The sequence below is a fragment of the Neopelma chrysocephalum genome, unplaced genomic scaffold, assembly GCF_003984885.1.
Source record: "Neopelma chrysocephalum unplaced genomic scaffold, ASM398488v2 Primary Assembly neopelma1_97116, whole genome shotgun sequence".
NCBI lineage: Eukaryota > Metazoa > Chordata > Aves > Passeriformes > Pipridae > Neopelma > Neopelma chrysocephalum.
Window position 1 is genome coordinate 2,059,152 of NW_020925758.1, and position 6,536 is coordinate 2,065,687.

The following is a 6,536-nucleotide window of genomic DNA, read 5'->3' on the forward strand; positions in this document are numbered from 1 at the left end:
CCTTCCGTGATAGTGAGTTATTTTTAAAGGGACATGATGCCATCTTTGCACTTCAACAGGGAACCGATCAGTCATTTAACTGATTTTTAAAGGTAACTAATGAGGGGTTACAGCACCAAGCCTCCTCCAAGCAAGAAATCAAAACTACACATCCTCAGAGGGAAAACCCAGTGGGGCTGGTCCTTGGAGCAGAGCAGTGAACACTGTGGCTGGCATGGGGCTATGCCAGGAGAAGTTTGGCTTCGATGTCAAGAAAAGCTTCTTCCCCCAGAGGGTGGTCAGGCACTGAACAGACTCCCCAGGAGAGTGGTCTTGGCCCCAAACCTACCAAAGCTCAGGGAGCATTTGGACAACGCTCTCAGGGAGAGGAGTTGGACTGGATGATCTTTGTGGGTCCTTTCCAACTCAGGATATTCTGTGATTCTATGTCTGAAAAGAACTAAGCTTTCAATCAGTGTTTTGGGGTAAGACTCATATTCCTCTTTCCCTGCAGCTGGAAGGGAGAAGACACAGAGCTCCCATCACATTGCAGGACACAATGACTTCACCCCTCTCAGTTTCCTTCACCAGGAGCTGGTATTCACAGTCTGCTTTTACTCTGAGGAACCCTCCTCTCCTCCTGAGGGACCAAGGGGGGATTAGCGCGATGATCACACTCGGGGCTCTCCTGCGTCTCCACATCTGTGCAACTCCTCCAACTTGTGCAGTAACATGAGTTCCCAGCCACGGGAGAATGAATGAACCTGGGGCACCACCATCCCTGAGGTGAGGGTGCCACTGCCTCCCTGTGCCCTCCATCCCCTCCTGGTACCCTGGGACCCCAATGGGGTCCAGGAAGACGACGGCACGAAGTAACGCTGGTGTTCCTGAACGCATCCCTGAGCTTATTTATTTGTTTTTATCCCTCCCACCCTCATTTTCTTTCATCAGAAGGGTTCCAGGGAGAGTGTTTCTGGTTCTCTCTGTCCTCCTCTTGCAGGTATGCAAAAGGGAGTGCTCCTGGTCAGCGCAGGTCACGGACTTGAACGTTCCTGTATATTTTGCCCACAAATGTGTGCCATGAATTCAAGTGTAAGGTTTGGGGTTAAACCCTGATCATCAGTGTTTAGAATAAGAGATAAAAACACTGCTCCCGATGAGGCAAAGGCTACGTGTGTGTGTGTGTGTGTGTGTGTGTGTGTGTGTGTGTGTGTGTGTGAGTGTATTATATAGTGCTGCAAAGCACTTCCTCACCTTGAGGAAGAATCACAGCATCACAAAATCAATTAGCTTGGAAAAAACCTCTGAGACCCACAGTCTGACCTGGATCAGATCAGCATTTTCTCAGGGAAATCAATAAGTTAGAAACACTGCAGGGTAGTTCTTTTGGTTTTCTCTTTTCATTTATTTTTCCCCTTAGCAAGCCTGCCCCATTATTTTTGAACAGGTTGCCCAGAGAAGCTTTGGCTGCCCCATCCCTGGAAGTGTCCAAGACCAGGTTGGACAGGGCTTGGAGCAACCTGGTCTAGTGGAAGGTGTCCTGCCCATGGCAGGAAATTGGAACAAAATGATCTTTAAGGTTCCTTCCAGCCTGAACCATTTTGTGATTCTGTGATTCTATTATTTTAAATCACTGCACTTCTGGTAACGTTTCACCTGGTTTGCATCTCGTTATATTCTAGTGAATCAGTGATAAACAGATGCTTGTACATATTTGCATTTCTTGATAACTAATGCTATCAAAACATTTTCCTTTTCTTTCTTCTTCTTTTTTTTTTTTAAATTCTTGTAATCTTTCATTATATTAAAATTATTTTTTACTGAGATAGACATTCTAGTCACCCACGTCCGCTTCCGTAAGAGTTTTCATTTCTCTTTGGTTTTCAGAGTATTTATTTCTGAGGTGAAGCGTGCACTTCAATGCAGCAACAAGTTTAACATCTTTAAGAGAATGAGATGCCCTGCAGAAGAGGAAGGAGTCTACTCTGGAGGCATTATTGGTAGCCAGGGACAGACATCACTGCACTATGGGCTACCCAAATAACGTAATGCACAAGTTAAAAGGAGCAAGGTCGTTTTCTGCCTGTACAGGCCATGAAACTTTTCTTGGTGAAAGTGAGGTTCTGTTTGCAACAAAGGGGTGATGTTTCTCCCCCTTCTACAAATACTGCTTTGAGCTCACTCATTCTGGCTCGCTCCAGGAGCACATGGACAACCTTAAGACCCCTGCAGAAAGCATCTTATAGCAAGATACCTGTGATCTGGTTGCTGCCTGTCACAGCAGAAGAGAAATTCTGTAACAGCTCTTAAAGAAAAACACTTAAAATGAAAGTTGCTGTTAATTTTTAATCCGACTTTGTGTTTTCAGTTGTATTTATGACCAAAAAAACTGAGACACCAGCGCCTTTCTCTCTTACAGGGCAGCAAGGTCTGTTTTGGCATTTGTGTAAATGAAGTGGTAAATAAAATGTTTGTAAGTAGATAGCATTTATTGACACATAATCCTGAAGTTCCCACCAGAAGGTCTGGTAGAACATTACTATTACCACTGGAGAACATCCAGGCCTGTTGGAGTAACATGTCCACAACTTTTACATTTAGAATTAACGTAAGTGGACACCTGTAGGAGGCTTAAAATATGAGCAAGAAACAAACAGCTGTGGTCATCTCTGCTCCTTTGTCCCAAAATAAAAGAATAGTGTAGCCTGTGTGTATAAATGTATTGGAAACTTGGAGACAACAGGAAAAACACAGGTTTCATTTCAAAATGTGGCATCTGTGCAGGTTAAATGTCAATCAGAAGTGATTTTCACTTGTACCATTAAGAAAGTGTACAATTAGCTAAAACAAAGAGCAGGTAGGTATACTTCTCAACACTTATTTATTTGCATTGTGAAATAACTGTATACAGCAAGTTCTGGCATTATACTTAATTGTAGTATTAATTGTAAGTATTGGTTTTAAATGTTTTAGCACAGCACAATTTAAAAGTGGGAAAATTATAAAAGTAGAAAAGAATGGCAGGGGTTTTGTTTTCTCTAAATGGAAAAGCAAGAGATCAAAGAAATATTTCAAGGTCTCAGAAGATGTATGTAAATGTTGTGTGAATGAGACACCCTAGAAAGTTCTAGAAAAAAAATCACTGTTTTCCTCATTAAGCTGAAGAATAACTCAAAGGATCAAATTCAGAAATGAAGTACCTTAATGTGGGATGAGTCACTGATGAAAGCATAACCACACACTAAAAATTGTCTTGTTAGTACTAAATTTTCTTTATCAGCAAAAGAAGGCAGGTGGGTTGGTTGATTTGTGCAAAGTTTGAAGTAGGAAAAAAATTGTAAACGTGGGAGAGAGTAGGAAAATAATACGTTTTGGGGTGAAGAGGGCAGGCTACTGCTTAGGTATTTCTCATCTCTAAAAAGAACTTGGCTACTTTAATAAGAAGTGTTCATTTTTTTAATGAGAACCAATTTTTGAGAAAACATATAACGCAAAAGTTGAATCTGAAGTTAGTATGAGAATATGCAATAATACATATATCAGTAGTGTGTCTGTTCTTAAAAAAAAAATCCTGTTTTGTTCCTTACATAAAAGTATACGTTGAGCTGGGCTGGGTTGTTTTTTTGTTTGTTTGTTTTTTTAAGTAAGATCTTATCCTTGTGTGAAGACAGGTTCCCTATGTTCAGACGTGCCCATTAGCACCCAGGCTGTGTTGGAAACTTCTGCCACTATAGCAGTAGAAATACATTTCATTTTATTTCTATGATATTTATAACCCCAGTGCAGACTAGGAACACATTTAGGTGTTTCTTGAGGTCTGTTTTTCTTCGCTTGAACAAGTATGAACTACTGATGTAGCACGTGATTTTTGTGTTTGCTTGTTTACTATTCCCTGTTATTTTTCCTTCCAGTTCTATCCTTTTCCCTGTTCCTGTGAAGCACTTCCTGCATTAAAAGGGATCTACAAGAATAGCCACTCCTGTGATTTACAGGTGACTCATTACAGATTGAGGCAGGCTGAGATTAGTGACATCTCACCTGCTTTTGCTAAGGTGTCATGTGCTTAATAGACAATTACCAGCACCTCTGGGGGGTCAAGATTTCTGTGGGGTTTTTTTTCTTTCTTTTCTGCAAGAGATAGAATAATTATGGAAACAAGAACTATTTCTTTCTGTGAAATAATCTGCGAGAGGAGCTCTAAAAATTTTGCACTTGGCTAATCAAACTCTTTAAAGAGGTTTAAGAGGCCTTGAAGTGGTCGAGCCTGAGCTGGGCCACCAGTTTCTAGAGCTGGTATATTGGCTATGAAAGGAGAAGAGCCAGGCTTTTCTGGAAGCCAGAAACATTTGGAAGGGATGAGCTGTTCTGTCTCCATAGGTGGATTCTTCACTATCGTGGTAGTCAACATTTTGTGGTACGAAATCAGTATTTTAAGTCATGCCTCCACTCCTCACACTTACACAAACATGCCAAAAATGTGGACAGACATTTGTAATACTAAGCTTAAAAGTGTGAACAACTTTGTTTCCTCTTTAGATTGTGAATTCAGTAAAAGTTTAAAATTTCACATCGACATCTGTACGCTTTTAGAGGAAGCAATGGTTGATTTTCCAAACTTTTTTCCTTCCACTTCCAGGTGAATTTCATAATACACCAGACCAAATCAACCTTGTCAGACTCCTCTATGTGCTTCAGCCACAGCTGGAGAAACCTGATTCACAGACACACAAAAAGAAGAGCTAGAACCGAGTCTACGTAAGATTTTGTTCATATCTTTCTTCTTTTCCTTTCGTTTTCTTTAAAATCTGGAGACAGAAAAAGGGTTTTCTCAAAGCCTTGCATTTTGCCAGATTTTTTTTTTTAAGCTGACATGTGATTCAAGCTGGGCACTGCAGAACAGAAGCTCCCACTTTTCAGAGGGCAATCTGGGAGTAGGGCTTTTAGGTGAGACCCAGTGACAGTTTGTCCTGATTCTCATTATGGAGAAAGATGGTTTTGGAAACCTTCTTAGCAGTAACCTTAATTTTTAGTGGATTTCTTACAGAAAGCCACTGTGATGGGTTGTGTCTCATTACTATCACTTCTGCTTTTGATGTCTGCAACTGCAAATTTAATAAGTTTCAAAGTGATTTGGAGCATTACTCTGCAGGTGTCTTACAGTGATTTTGTGTTGCCACTGCTATCTTAAGTTGTTGATTTGAACAAGGATTCTGCAAAGCAGAATTTTAGGTCCTGAGAACTTTAGAAATTGAACTATTGAAGCCTTTCTGGGGCTTTCCCTTGAAGCACATTAAGCATTGGTACTTAACGTAATAAGTAACAGAGCAGGTATAGTTGCCTGACCAATGCAACTTTTAAAATCAGCAAATTATGAAAAATAATAATAATAATAATAATAATTAATAATAATAATAATTATTATTATTATTATTATCTTCTCTTACAGGGCAATTTCTATGCATTGCAAAGTCTCAGACAGCGACTTGACCTCCCTCAAACAATATAGGGGTGGTTTGGGTTTTCTTATTAATTTAATTGACTCCCCTGGACACGTCAATTTCTTCTCTGAAGTCACAGCAGCTCTCTGTGTCACTGATGGTGCCTTCATTGTGGTTGACAGTTTCAATTAGAAACTGCTTTTCAGTTAGAAAAGACTCAGCGTATTTTATATTCTTCTTCTTAAGAAAAAGAAAAATCACGATGGAAGAAGCTTGTTTCTCCAAAAGTTTAACTTCTAATGATATGAATTCTGATATGCATCCTCAGGCCATGGCATTTCTTGTATCTTAGGGCATTATATCCACCCCATATCCAACTTTTGGGCTGAATGTAGAGTAACTGAGGAAATAAAGTCAATTTTTTAGTCAAATCCTGGAGAGTGGAGCTGCCTGTCTCTCTTCTCCTTCCATCAGAAAACAGATGCAACTGAGAATGATGCTTTTGATACCACTAAATTCCAAATTTGAGTTTGCCAGTCACCACTCTATCAAGTAGCCTAGAGATCTTCCCCATATGTAATGCAAGTGCTAACTTTGCTTCTATTTTATCAAGGGGTTTGTGTACAGACAGAGACTGTTTGGGGGCAGGGCATTGCAGAACATGTCAAACCACTACTGATGATGAACAAAATGGACCGTGGTGTGCTGGAATTGCAGCTGGAGCTGGAGGAGCTTTACCAGTGTACTGTGGAAGATGCCACTGTCATCATTCCCACACATGGAGAAGGTGAAACTGGACCAAAGGGTGATATTATTGAAAAGAAAACTTTAAAGCTCTGCTGTGGCTGAAGTCCTGTTTTGGAAACTGCCAGCCCTGACAGGAAACAATGGCATATATTTATGGCAGTTCAGATCCCTGCAACCTGAAGGAGCCATTCTTCCATCCCCTTCCACCCACGCTGCTCCATACTATTCCTTTTGGGGTTGTTTTTTCAGACCAACCAACTGGGGAGTGAAAGCAGCTGGGAGAGAGGACAGAAATCACAAATCAGATCATCCTCTAGTGATGCTTTCGCTCTGACAAAATGCGTGCACCTCAAGCCAGTTTCTCAGTGTCAT

The 6,536-nt window shown here is 40.7% G+C and overlaps 1 pseudogene; it reads left to right on the top strand.

The window, feature by feature from the left end:
- Nucleotides 1-646: 646 nt before the first annotated feature.
- On the top strand, nucleotides 647-6,266 carry LOC113961373 (annotated as a pseudogene).
- Nucleotides 6,267-6,536: the final 270 nt, after the last annotated feature.